Source organism: Triturus cristatus, chromosome 5_1 (assembly GCF_964204655.1).
Source record: "Triturus cristatus chromosome 5_1, aTriCri1.1, whole genome shotgun sequence".
NCBI lineage: Eukaryota > Metazoa > Chordata > Amphibia > Caudata > Salamandridae > Triturus > Triturus cristatus.
The window spans coordinates 145,083,284-145,097,776 of NC_140587.1; the positions used below are offsets into that span (position 1 = coordinate 145,083,284).

Below are 14,493 nucleotides of genomic sequence, written 5' to 3' on the forward strand. Positions count from 1 at the left end.
GTTGCTCCAAAAGCTCTCCCCCCGGTGAGCCTCCGAGGAGATGCCACAAAAGGGGGGGGTGCGATCGGACCTAGCTATATCCCAGGCGAGGCGGGGACTACGCTAGATACCATAACCATGCTCGCAACAAAGAAGGTCTCATTGCACAGACTCCGCGACTTGTCCAGACTCACAGGATATTGAGCGGACACCGGACTCGAACCTAGGATCCTATGCCCAACCATATCCGGCAGCTCTGGTCCTATAGCCCTTGTCGCTGCAGGAACACTTGCAGTGACCGCCCCCATAGGCAAAGCATCGCCGCTTTTATATAGTGCGAAATCGAAACAGGGTATACGGAGCGCCCTACAAGCACTCCGATGTCTCAAGCCTTAGGCACCGGGCACACGGGACCAGCCAAAAGGAGTCGAGGGCATAGCACGGCAATTAGCGACATGCCGGTAACGCACTGTGCTGTCTGTGGTCACTTATTTGAATGCCTCGATCTTTACTTCGCATTGGGCAAGCGCGGGGTAAAAGGTAGTCTACCGCTCACTACGGAATCGAGCGCACACCCTGAACAAGGGATCCCAATACTCGCATGGCCTCTTCCCACCAACATCGCTGCCCTAACCCGCCTACATGAATCCGGCACGGCAACCTGCACGAAGCCGTCTCGCACTGACTTGGAGTTGCAGGAGGGGTCTTGGGTGCAACAGGTGTTGGAGCTGAAGCCGGCGGAGGGGTATAAAGTCCTCCCGGATGGAGCATATTCAGTTCCTGCAGCCTGCGGGTTTGACACGCTGTAATTTAACAGGTATCTACATGGCCTGCATTCCCCCACAGGGGCATCTGTGTCGCCATCGCTACTGAATGCTCGCCTTTGAACTCTATCACGGGAACGCGCAGCTTTGCTTGAGCATACCGGCCACCACTGGCACTGGACGGGACCCAGCGGAGGCACTGGACCTGTCCCGCCACTTCAGCGCTGGCCCGCACTTACCGCAGGTAGCCCGACGCCCCCAGCATCTCAGTACCATGATTGGATTCAAAGACAATAGCACGAAATGGGTCGCTTACAATTGAGTGATCACTGTCAAAGTACTTCATTCGGTCCAATAGGAGCCTTACGTAAGCCCAATTAAAGTGCCCTAAAAAAAGCACACACCTGTCGAGTACGGGCAGTATCACAATGGCCGCGCCCGGCACTTTCACCAGTAGCCCTTTCTAATCAGGGACTTGTGGTTTCACTCTTCCCATTCTCATTCCCCGCATGCAATGCGACGGTACAACAATATAGAGGAAGAAAACCCCTAACGCGTTAACCCACTGAGCTAGACTACAACGCGCTCAAGTGCTCCACTGCAGAGAAGACGGCCCTCGGGGAAGCGGATGAACTACTGCAAATACCGCGGTACAAAAGGCTCCAGACCCGAGTGACCCGCCCGGTGCCCGAGGCCTCCCACCGGGGAGAAATTCTTATTTCTATGTGGACATCGTGGGGCGCCGTGCAGGGGCTTTAGCGCCCCAAACACTCTTGCCCTACGCTCACCTCACAACACGCGGCCCGCCGGCTCCCTTCGATGTCCACCGCTTTCCCGACGCGCGACGATCGATGTGGCGTGGCGGGCGACAAAGAGGTCGCCAGGAGGGTGGGGGAAGGCTAAATAGCCTCTCCTTCCCCACAGGGGCCAGGAAGTGACGCGCTTCTGCGTCCCATCCGGCCAACACGAGGAGAGGGGGGACACCGGTCGGCGTCCCCGCCCCCTCCCCTTGGGAGGGGGTGGGGAGGGGTGACCGGTGCCCCGGTGGCACTAGGGTGCCGACCGCTGTAGTGGCCCCCTGCGGGGGCCGCGGTCGGCGGCAGTGTAGTGGGTGCCTCCCGCTGCCATGGACCTGCTGGGGTGTGCACAGGGCCTATATGGGGAAGCTACATGAATAATAGAGACGCACACACTGTTGTACTCGGGCCCGGCACTGGCTCATACGGCCACGCCCCCATATTTATTGGCGCACCCAGACCACGCCAGGTCCGGGCGTGTGGGTGCGACACATCCGGCCCACGCAGGGGCGTAACACTGGACTGCATCAAACATTACCCACGGGTGACGTGGAGTGCTTGAAACGGAAATATATCCATAGATACCATGGTTTAGGGGAACCTGCTTGGTACTGAGACGTGCTATTACTCTAACTTTAAAACTATATTTATCCCCTGCTGAGAAGTACTGGTATTCGGCACCTGACAGTAGCGGCAGTGTCGGCTGCCCCCGACCAGTTGTAGTGGGCAGGGTCCGCTTTAGGGCAGTGCAACTGGTGCGGCTGCACTGGGCGCTGACGTGTGGAGAGGACGCCGACCTCATGTGAGAGGGGTGCTTGTTTAGCAATAACTTATGATTCGAGAGATGAGGGGCACTAATGCCTGGTGGTAATGAGAGAATTGAGGGGGCGGTCATGGGGTGTCGGGGCACCAAAAATGATTCTCGCACAGGGCGCCACAAGCGCTAAAGCCGGCCCTGGTAGTGGGGTGGGAAGGGAGGGTTAAAAAAAGAAGAAAAATAAATCACTTACCTGCCGGCCCGACGGTTTCCCGCCTCATCTCCGTCCTCTGCTTCGGTGCAGACCGGAAGCACACAGGCTCCCAGACTCCCCGAAGCCAATCACAATACTGCTGCTAGCACCACTGTGATTGGTCTGAGCGCCGTAGTCCGGGGCTCAGATGGTGACTAGGCAGGCTGTGCATGTTTTCCACCTAAGCTGTGTATAACAGCCTGGTGGAGAATATGCTAAGTGCGCATGACTGTTTGGCTGGCCCAAAGCAGCCAGCCAAACCATCATTCGCACTTAGAAAGTGCCCAGACGACTCCTCCCCCTGCTCTGTGAGCAGCCCAGCCCCGCTGAACTGCCTCAGCATGATATAATAAAATAACAACAGCGTGATATTATCATTTCATCTTTCCTTTTTTCAGTGATGAAAACCAGTGGGACGACGCTCCTCCGCCTGAGGGAGGAGCCACCCATGAGGAGCAGAGAGGCTTACACGAAGGTTCGTACAACTGCAGAGAGCTCAGGCTAGCTCTGCGGGACACGAACCATGATGTGCTGCTCCAGTCCAGGTGTGTTTTGTGACAAGACTGAAATAAACAAGACTGCAAGCCCCAGAATAAAAAATAAAAAAAACCTGGACTGGAGAAGCGGATCTCACATGAGCCTGGGAAACTTGGCAACTATGCACTGACATGGCGGCTGCTGGCCCACCACATAGGCCCACTTGGCGGACCTCATGGCCGGACAGGTCTTTCATTCCACCGGGCATTCCCCTGTGGGCTGGAGCCCTTGGAAGCCATTTTTGAAAGTCCAGGACCACTCCTGGTACCACTACCACTTCCCACACTCCCTGAGGCAAATCGCAGCAGACAGGGGAGCCTTTCCGGGGCTGGGGAGGGCTTTTGTGAAAGCGATCAGAATGAAAGGATAGAGGGAGTGGATAGCGTAAGAAGCCGAATGCAGCCGGGCTGATTTGGGCATTTTTTTCCAGTGCTGCTTTTGCTTCCTCATTCTAGCCCCGTTTGGGGTGGTGGCCCTCTTCTGGTTCTCTCGCTCCAGGGCCTGTCAGAAGGGTTGGAGAGCAGATGATTAATTCTTCACCAGGTCTCATGCTTTCAAAGGGGCTCACCGCTTTCTGCAGGTAATGTGTATAGATTTTAAAAACAAAGCTACCAGGGAGGGCAGCTACTTTCACTAGATGGCGCCAAATGCTGCTCTGACGTGTTTTCTCTTTCCCTGCAGTACATATTTGAAAACTTTGGAACATGCTTTCCTCCTGTGACGAGCCCTGCTTCAATATGATGGCTGCGCACCTTAAGCGTAATGTAGATATTGCGGTTGGAGGCTTTGAAGGACCGTCTGCCAATTTCCCAGACTGCTGGGGAAAAGATTGGGTCCAAAATCAATCTTGGCATCCATTTTGGCTGCGAGGGGGTATTTTTTGCACTACGAAAATAGTGATAAATACAGAATTGCTCTTTTTGCGTAATTCCGCGTAATCTGGCATCATTTTAAGGTAATTCTGCGAGATTATGCTGCACTGAATTATGCTCTTTACACCCACCCGTAATTAAGATTACCCCTAAACATGCGGGTGCCCGAGGCCCCCACTAAAGAGGGCGGCCCTCTAGTGCCATCGGGGCACCATCCCACCGCCTTACTGGTGTGGGGACTCAGGGAGGAGTCACCCCCAGCCTTGTCTACGGCGCGCATCACTTCCGGTGCGCGAGGATCGGGGGAGGGGTATATAGGCCTCCACCACCATCTGGACTTCTTCTTTTGCGCGCCGGACATGCCAGGTGTGTCATGTGATCCGGGAAGAGGATCACCAGAAGGGGCAGCACAGGTGGGGGTCGCCACAGTGCTGCTTGACTCATCAGGCGGGCAGGCGGCTCAGATGGCTGCCTGCCCTTGGATCGCCCATAAGATAACCCACCATATTGCATACCATTGTATGTAATAAACCTGCAACAGTATTTACCCAAACAAAAAACGGTCTGGTGTAGTTATGTATTTCGCATGCATGCTCTGTGTGGTGGGGTGGGGAGTGTTGCCAATGGTGGTGCTATACCAAGACGCTGTGAAAGTTAGAGAAGGTCCACCAAGGAGTGCTGGCATGCCATCTCAGCACTTTGGGAAACCTGCCCTGATTTCTGCACGATCACTCTTCTTCTCTAGGAATCCAGTCACTCATTCCTGGGGTCCTCCATATCCGTTGAAGGGAGCTTCATTTAAGCGCCCCAGTGTGTTCCGAGATGTGGTCTGGCGGCAGAGGGACGGGTGAAGAGGCAGAACAGCGTCTATATCCTGCACTCGGCGCCCAGAACCTGCGGGATGGTTTGAATCGGTGAACAAAGACACCGGATTGACCACTTTTTAGTTTATTGTAATTGTTCGCATTTGTACTGAGATGTGGTGGCCTTCTTGAAATCCCGCCCTTTCTGTAAAGCCTCCGCCTCACCCCAGTTCTGTTCCCTCCCGAAGACGCGGGTATCTGGATTCGCTTAGTTTGTGTGCTGGGCCGCAGGGATACCTGTTACTGGGGGCTTAGACACAGAATACAGCGCAGCTGCTGTCAGGATATTGCGCGGGTCTCTGCTTGGCCCCCAGAGTGTCCCACGCCGACCACATAATGGAAATGAAACCTCATAGAGGAAGGTGGTCGTCTTGCCTTCACAGATGTAAACATCTGCAGGGCTTTTAAAACTCTGTGGAGTGAAATATAAAACTCGACGGTCTGTCCCGTGAGCCCCACTAATACAAAGTGCGTGTGTATTTGGAAAGTGCTGCACATCATGGTTGTGCCTGGCCAACAGGGCAAAGTGCTTTGTATGCTGCTTCAAGGATTGTTAAAGTGCTGGTTGATCCGAGGAGGCTTCCACCCTGCACCCTCCAGCTGGTAGGCAGGTTGAGCCCTTTGGTACCTCGAGGGTTGGATTCGAGCCTCAGACTTTCCTACATGACCAACTTGTGTAATCCTGGGCAGATGACTATAAATCCAAGGTTCATTGGTGCAGAACCTGTCCTGGACTATACTATACTATATTGGCGACCCGTATTTCCAGGCACTTCAAGAATGTCGATGTCTTGAATAGTGATGGATTTAAGCATAAGCATTTTAATTCTTAAATGCTCGTTCACAATATTGGCATAAGTGTTTTTTATATAATTAGAGATCTCTCATTTCTTCCCCTTGTGTGTATTGCTCTTTGCCTCAGTTCCCTTATCCACCAACACTCTGAAGCACCTAGAGACGATTCTGTTATGTTCACTTTCAGCGCTATGCATTTTTGTCTTGGCCAGCCTTTGGGTAGGTTGCGCTGTTCACTTACCACATGCATACGTACATACATGTGTAGGACATTATGCCGTGAGAAGCAAACTGGATGAGCGGATCTCCATGCACAGTAGGGGTTCTCATTATACACAAGTCACTCTACACACGTGGGCTGTGGATGCAATATAAAGGGACCCGCTGCTCTCCAGGGGATTTTGTAAGTAAAGTGCACTACAAACTAGAAGTAAGAATATGCTGATGTGTACTTCTTTTGCCTTTTAAACCTAACAACAAGGTGCAGACACTTCTCAGTGGACTCAAGGAAGCAGCCAGGTATATTGCTGACTAGACAATAACAATACTCCACCTGTATTCATTAACTATTTTATTGGAACACATGATAACATTGTCTTCTGTGACTTCTTTATATGACACAAGCACATAATTGAGCAACAAATATTTTATGCACTTAATTATGAAGGAATCTGAGTCATAGGTCTTCCATTTAATTCAGTACATCTATCATATGAAATAATAGAATTCATATGGTATTCCGTTAATATTCATGACATACATATTCTCCCATGTTTTCCTAATTCTTAAAACAGATTGTTATCCTGTCAGAGATGTCCCCTGAGGGATATGATACCTGATTTGAAGAAGCACATGGGGCATGCATGTAAAGAGGATGTTACCAGCATATAATTCGGAGAATGTTTGACATTTGTTACGGACATTGAATGATGTATTTATCTTTAGGAGCTGTGAGGATAACGTTGCAAATCCGAAAGGGATCAACCTAATCTTTTAAGGGTTCCAATGTGAAGGCTATTGGATCTATGTAGGATCAGATGGGACACCCCGAAAGAAACGTATTGAGTATTTTGTAAGTACCTACCCCTGTTGTCTCCTAGCCCTGAAGAAGCAGCTTATCACTCCGAAACATGTGTTGGCGCCAGCTGTATTGGTCGTGGTGCATTTTGAGTATTGGGAAAACATGGGAGTATATCTATCACATGAACGAACGTTAGATTTGATGCCATGACAATTCTCTTAGGGTATATGATGATTGTACTGTACTACATGGAAGCCCTGTAACGCTGACGACTCCTTAAGCAAATGTCTCAAATACTTTTATTAAATTAGGTGATTGTGTAGTATAAAGGAGTCAAAAAAAGATATATATATATATTTTAACAAAATAGTTAATCAATACTTTGAAATGCTATTACTGTGGGCTTGAGTGTTCCATAATATTTCATCTATTGCTCCCCACGACTGCATATAGTTGATTTAATATTAGTTCGTAGGATTACAGACTAAGTGGGTGGCAGCAAGCGCAAGGCCTTTGTCATCTGCGAGCCCGTATTGAGAATCATACCGCGGACTAGGACACGGTGACTATCCAGGTGGGAAAAGACCAGGGCTTGGGCGCTGCTTCTCAGGTTCACGATTCAGGAAACTTCATTCAGCAAAACTGTTCAGTGAATTATTCAACTGCTGAGCGGGACGCCCCTCCTTACCAACCTGCACACCGTTGCATCAGACTTAGCCACGAAACAAGCTGTACATTTTTGGTGTGCCTGAAACTCCGAGAGGTGGAAAGACAGCACACCGCTGCTGCTGTGGAAGGGACTGCAACAGGCAACTGAGACCGGTCCAGGAAGGTGTACACAGGAACAGTTGGCATCTGACTGCTCGAGTTCTTCTCTAGGTGCTGGTTCGGAGCTAAACGTCATCATTGACTATAAATCCAAGGTTCATTGGTGCAGAACCTGCCCCGGATCTGTTTTTAATGCTTCGTGCATTAGATGTAACAATACTATATTGGCGACCCGTACTTCCAGGCAGTTCAAGAATGTTGATGTCTTGAATAGTGATGGGTTTAAGCATAAGCATTTTAATTCTTAAATGCTCGTTCACAATATTGGTATAAGTGTCTTTTATATAATTAGAGATCTCTCATTTCTTTCCCTTGTGTGTATTTCTCTTTGCTTTTTCTTTCGTGCTATTTGCTCTATTTTTAACCTGTGGGTGGCAAAACAGATGGTTGAAAAGAGTGCTTGGGAGGAATGCAGTTGCACTGATGAAAAGATGATTTGATTTCAGACCTAAAGCTCACTCCATGTATATTGTTAGTAAAAGGTTTATTAATTGCAGCGCTATCAAAAGCCAGACCTAAAAAAGGAACAGTCTCCACTGATCATCTCTATGCAAAACTGAAGACCCCAAGACATCTGCGCTGCCGGAGGATCCAGTGAAGAGCAAATTGTTTTGACACAGGATAGGTTGGAAGTCACTGGCGATGGGCACATGTGTGAACTTCCAGGACGCCAGGACCCTTTCACAAGCACTAATGACTTAGGGCCTGATTTAGATCTTGGCGGATAGGTTACTCCGTCTCATTGGTGATGGATATCCCATCCACTGAAATATAAATCTCATAGTATATACTGGGATTTACATTTCGGCGGACGGGATATCCATCACCACTGTAACGGAGTGAACCGTCCGCCAAGATCTAAATCAGGCCCTAAGTGTGCGTCAAAAAACCTGTGACATAATTCAGAGCACCCCCACACCCAGCGGTCTTTGCGTATCCTGCATATGCCGCATAAATGTATGAGTGCAATGCACTGGACCCCTCAACATGTCTAGTGTCTGGATCCCAGCGGTGCCATCCTCTCTCCTGCATCTCAAGTGTGCTCATCTGCTACCAGAGCCACATAGTCAGGTTCTACTAAAAAATCTCACACCATTAGGTGTATGAACGATTTGTAAAACTACAGTGTCCAACGAGTGGTAGTACCTGGGAATTCTTTTCAAGCCTTGGCAGCGGCACAGATATATATGGGTCATTCCATGCCAACAGTTAATTCTGGTATAGAGCGCTCTGGTTTGGTGTTTATGGCAACTTAAATTTGGCAATATCTTTCTACCTTCATGCAGTATCCAGGACTTGCTTCAATCCCCAGTCCCTCCAGTTCATGCTTTCATCCATTGTTCATAAGCATTGTCCATAGCAACGAGATCAGTGTGCTATTGATGCTCACCATTGACTGGACGCACTGGTGTTGAGATGTCTCTTTACAAAACACATTTAGCACAAAGTTCTTCTGAAATTTCTGTTTCATTGCAGCAGAAGATGAAAGATTGAGCAGAAACATTGAAGGAAGGGCAGTTTTACCTACTTCACAGTATGAGTCTTGGTAGGCGATCTGCATGTTCCATTAAAAGCCTAAATTGTGGTATACTTATGTGGGTAACACGGTTTATTTTTTATGCATTCTTATATGGCACACTCAACCCTCGGGTATCAGCATTCTATACATGGAACACGAGAAGACGTGCTATGTGGACATGACATTACAGAAGGGATTGAAACCTGTTTGAATACTGATCTTATACTGGCATGTTTCCTACATGACATTTCCACATTTGGATGGTGGGGATCATGATTCCTTTCATGGGTGCTGCATGTTGTCGTCAAGGGACATTATTTGGTGCAATAAAGCTCCAGATGAGGTTCAGACTGGGCTTCAGGGGAAGGTGTGTTGGGGGGGGCGCAGCGTGAGATCAACACGTGCACTCGGGCATTTAGGGAGGAGCTGTGGCATCCATGATTCCAGGTGCAGGTAGAGACCCCACATACCTTTGTCAGGTCCATGAAGCTTCCCCCTCAAAAGGTCCACACCAGCACCGTGTGTGGAATGCGGGTTCAAGTGCTGTTCTATAAGTTGGCATGTTTACTACATGTGCATGAAGGCTGCGCCATTTTGTACCCACGTGCTTGTGACTAGTGTACACTAAGTACAAATGTTTCTCCTACTCTGGTTGATCTCCAATCATGGCTCCCCATTACACAACCCTGATCTTCACAAACCTGCTAACTCAGAAGATGCCACCGTGTGCCACACTGAATCAGCTCCAGATAACCTGGAGGGGGCGATATCCTACTGTCAGAGACAAAGTTAAATGGAAACCGCTGCAGAGTGGGTTTCCAGTTCATGTGTGGTGGCGCAGCGCAGCTAATGTTCAGCAGGGTTTTGTCACCTCCGCAGTCTCATAAATTCCTCTTTGTCTATTAAAGGAGGCAGGGTTTAATTTGTACTGGTGTTTGCTGGTGCTTAGATCCTGCACCTCACAGTCCACTACATAGTGGTGCCGTCTGTCTATTTTTGATGGTGGTATGATGGAACCATGCATGCATTTACAACGCATACCTTTACCAGGCGTTCTTTACCATGCAATACCTTTACCATGCATTGCCTTTGCATGCAAGTCTTTACCACCCTTAAGTTTAAATACCCTTACATCCCAATACCTTTTCTGACCCCTAAACCCTTAAATCACCCTTACCCACCCCATAACCCTTAAAACACCCCTACCCTAAATATATAAAGGGGTTTCACTTACTTACATTTTCGTTGTAAAGGCATGCGTGGTAAAAGCAATGTGTGGTAAAGGGATTGCATGGTAAATGTATTGCATGGTAAATGATGCATTTTAAACTCTGTTTCCCATCTTTGAGCATTGCTCATCAGCAGAGTGTTACAAAATCAATATATATTTAAATTGAAGTCATAGTAACAGCTGACCCGAGCCATTCTTAAAGGTTTGTGTGAGATAGAATAGTCCAAACTTAACATCTGTTGGAATGTGATGGTTACTAGGTCAACACTGGCATTTCTGAGGAGGCAGAGGGTGGGGAATGCTGCAATGGCCGCCCGTGAACTAGCTTGAACCCTGGCACTTATTATCACCTTTTTTAAAAATTTTATTTTAACAAATAGCGCACTGGGGATGGTACGAGTGGGTCTCGGTGTGACAACGGCCCTGCCTCTTCCCTTCTGTCACACTGTTGGACATGGCCTCCTTAGGGGGAAATACCCCAAAAACATTTTGCTTTTTCTTTCTAGTCTTTGCCGACTCTCCCTACATAACTTTAGGAAACTGGGCACCTTCCCCTGTACAGCAGAGGAAAGGTACGCATTCGCCAACTATGGGCTGGGGGTGCAGATATGATGGGGTTTTGGTGCTATACATCCGTGTTCCCTGTAAACAGCTACACCACATACCCGGGATGGTTATGGCATCTCACGGGCTAAGTAGTGGGACGTAGCACTGAGTGTGCCACCAACCAGATAGCTGTACACCCTATATCAGGGCTGCCATGTCAGGCCCGCGGGGCACCATTGCGCCCTTGCCTAAGTTGGAATCACTTACACCTTGGCCAACCCGGAGTGGGTCATCCCATATCATCAGGGCACCCCACAGGGAAGCCCTGACTGGCACCGGGGTGAGGGGAGGAGGGAATGCTGAAGCTTGGGCAGGCTCATATGGATGTTCCTTTCGTGGGTAGTGAGGAAACCCCACAGTGGTGCTTCCCCTTCCTTAGACTTCGGCTCTCCCCATGGATACTCCTGGGGAGTTATCGAATCTCTGGAGTGGCCTCAAGGCCTTCCGCACATCCTGCACCTTCCGACACAGTTTAGGAAGAGGCGCTGCTGTGCTGTTCTGGAACAAGGGCTGGTCTGCCATTGCAGACCGAGGTGTGCGCACCGGCCCTGCTGTGTTTTGGATACTTGTCCTGCCTTTCCTGACTGGCTTCGGCCCGCGGTGCTGCTAAAAAGTGTTCTATTTTTTTGTGTATGTACATTATTTTGATATTGTTCTCCGCATAAGAGTTCTCATTCTCAATTGGGGGAAGGGTTAGATTAGGAATTTTTCCACAGTGTGCATACTAGTAAAATCATAACAATACAAGTAGGCCTAGTACTGCTTGTAACAGTTTCGATTATGTTTTATACCCAAAACTATACGATAGTCATGATATAATGATTGAATATGTGTGTTGAATATGAACGTTTTTAAATACATCCTGTGTGAAGTCTTTTGTGAAGCTCTATGTATTTATCGCATGTGGCTGCTGTGTACACATTGCTCTGTAGCGCACCTGACTGCTCAGTGTCAAGCTTCCCAAGGGTGAGCACGGGTTATACAGCGAGTGTAATCACCTTCCCTTGACGGGAGAGGTAGTTCTGCCTGGCTGGGGGCATCCTTTCAACCAGATACTGCCGGTTCCAACACGCACAGTAAACAATAATTTGGAGGTGGCAGGTCCTTTATACTCTTAAGACCGTGAGAACGCACAAAGAAAGAGAACACGACAAGTACCGACAGCCTTCACACACGGACAGGAGCGCCAGAGAGGCCAGAGAGTCGCAGGTGCAGAATGTGTCCTCCATTATCACTGCTTGTACTGCCCATTACCACCACATGACAACTTCCGGCAGAGACTGCACGCTCTGCGGTGATAACAAGCTCATTTTCCTTACTGTCGGGTCATGTACTCCGCACGCTGTTTTACAGCTCCGAAGTGTTTTTATCTGCTGAGCCTTTGTTACGGCTTACAATATCCATGAAGGAAGAGGTTCAACATATGTCCTTTGTGCTTTCACTACAACTTTAGGAGCCTTCATGCGCGTCAGCACATGATTATGAGGGCCCAGGCCCGCTCTGCAGCAGTAATCCCATGTTTGTCTTCCAGCTCCCTGCATGCTTTGCAACAAGCTTTGGCCTCCCAGTGGTATCTCAGTGTATTGGGTCTGGTGAAGGTGCCAGTCATGCACAGTCGTGGTTAAGCAGCCCTGTGTAGGGCCGGACTGGAGAACCAAAAGCAGAGGAGAGAAGATGTGGCGTAACAGGCATAACTGCCGACCTTGTAGCTAGGGAGCAAGGCTCGAGTCTCGGCGTCTGGTCAACATCCTGTGATATTGGGCAAATGACTTAATCTCCCCATGCCTACCAAAAAAGAATGTGTCCTTGTTTAATGTACCGGGTGCTCATGTAAAGTGCTCCAATACCTTCGGGTCAAGTTTGCGCTATATAAAACTGCAATAACAAAAGAAAAGGGCAGCCCTGGCAAAAATCCTCAAACAGGCCAGCTCCCTTAGTCCCCTCCATCCAACCATTCTCTCTCTCTGATCATTTTCTATCTTCCCGCTTCCTCCCCCCCCTTTCCTTCTTTCTTGAAGCCTCCCTCTGCCTGTTGCAATTATCCTCAGGGAGCTGGGAGAAGTGACCGAGGCACCAGGGGTGGCCCTATCTGGGCATTCAGAACCAGCCTCCAAGGGCGCCAGCCGATTGGGGAAATGCCGGTGGAATAAAAGCCCCTGCTGTGCAGTAAGCGTGCGTTAGTATGTCTGGCAGGGGCATAGGTTTCATCAGTGCAACAGGTACAGTGGCACTGGGTCACAGTGGTGTGAGGGGCCAACTGCTCATTAATTAATCACTGCCTTTTCAGTGCATAATTTGTAACAAATAAGTGTCAGTGCCCAAAGTTTGCCTTAGGAGCCCGCTTCTGGGGCTTCTGATTATTGTGGTTGCTGAGCCCTCAGGCCACCCAGTCCTAGTTCTAAGCCAGGCCGCTTCCTTCCAGCATTCCACTCCTTCATTCTCTTTATATCATTATTGCAGGTTCATTTCCATCCCTGCTTTCTTCCTTCTTTTTATTGTTTTGCTAATCTGTTCTTCCTCTTTCTCTCTCCTGCTATGGATCAAAGTCTGATGATGAAAATAAGTCCCTGCCCCCAAAGTTGAGAGCCAGTGCCCAAGGCCTGAGACCTGCTGACATTCAGCACTGTGTCTTTTATTACTAAAGTGAGGGTTAGAGGGAGGGGTTCATTTCTTCCATTAGTGCCTGGGGTATTGCTGTACCACTAATCTCTATAGTCTGAGTTGCTTTTACCACTGGCTGCCATTACTACATGTCGGTCATTCTGTGTTTTCTCAATGTGCTTTGAACTGGTTTGTCTAAACCTTCCCACGTGGACTGGGTTTATGTTGGGGATTTATTTATGTATCGTTGGGTAAGTGGTCTGTTAAGATTCAGGTTAGAGGTACAGTTGGTCCTGCCCAGCATGATACCAGTGCAAGGATTGTGTTTTATAAAGTAACACTCTATCCCACCTACATGGTCTTTAGTACTTTGGTGGTCGCAGAAATGTGTGCTGGTGTGTTTTTGCCTTGTAGGGTGATTTGTTGCCTTCTGTGTCATAGCAGTCATGGCTGTGCAGTGGCACATTCAGGCATTCAGTATCACATTAAAGATGAGGGTCTGCTGAATGGGAGTGGTTGGACTCAGGCGTGCTGGACATAAAGAAGGAATGGTCCAGGGCTGATGAGTTCAATCAACCCCCAGAGACAGGGAGTCGCAGAACAACCACTGCAGGTCTTGCTGCTTCCACCATGGAAGGCACAGAATGAGTGCCCAAGCGAGGCCATTCGAACCATGGGGGGAAGGTGCCCAGGTACAGACTGCAGGACTGTGGTAATATTATGTACGAGATATGTATACAGTGCCACAGAACATACAGCTTAGAAGGACGAACTAATGACCCTATATGCGGCCATCTTTGACAAACTCCTACTTGATCCGGGTGCTCTTCGAACAAGAATGTGCACTTTGTAGCAGTTTAAATGTATTAAACTTGACAGTGCCAGGGATAAAACATCAACTGGGTTTTATCCCAAAATCTGGAAAAATATTGGCAGTGAGATCCATTCAAAAGGACTTTTCAGCACCACCTATTCTCATTGTCAACCTGATTAGGTGCAAGCAGCTAGCTACATACATACAGGTGAGTGGGGTGTGCGGCTGCAAAGGCGCAGAAAGAAGGCCCCAACAG

General features: G+C 48.9%; 1 protein-coding gene across 2 annotated transcripts in view; it reads left to right on the forward strand.

Moving 5' to 3' along the window:
* The window catches only part of ARHGAP39 (Rho GTPase activating protein 39), an 855,990-nt gene that overhangs the window by 650,282 nt on the left and 191,215 nt on the right, over window positions 1–14,493 (forward strand). The window lies entirely within an intron of this gene.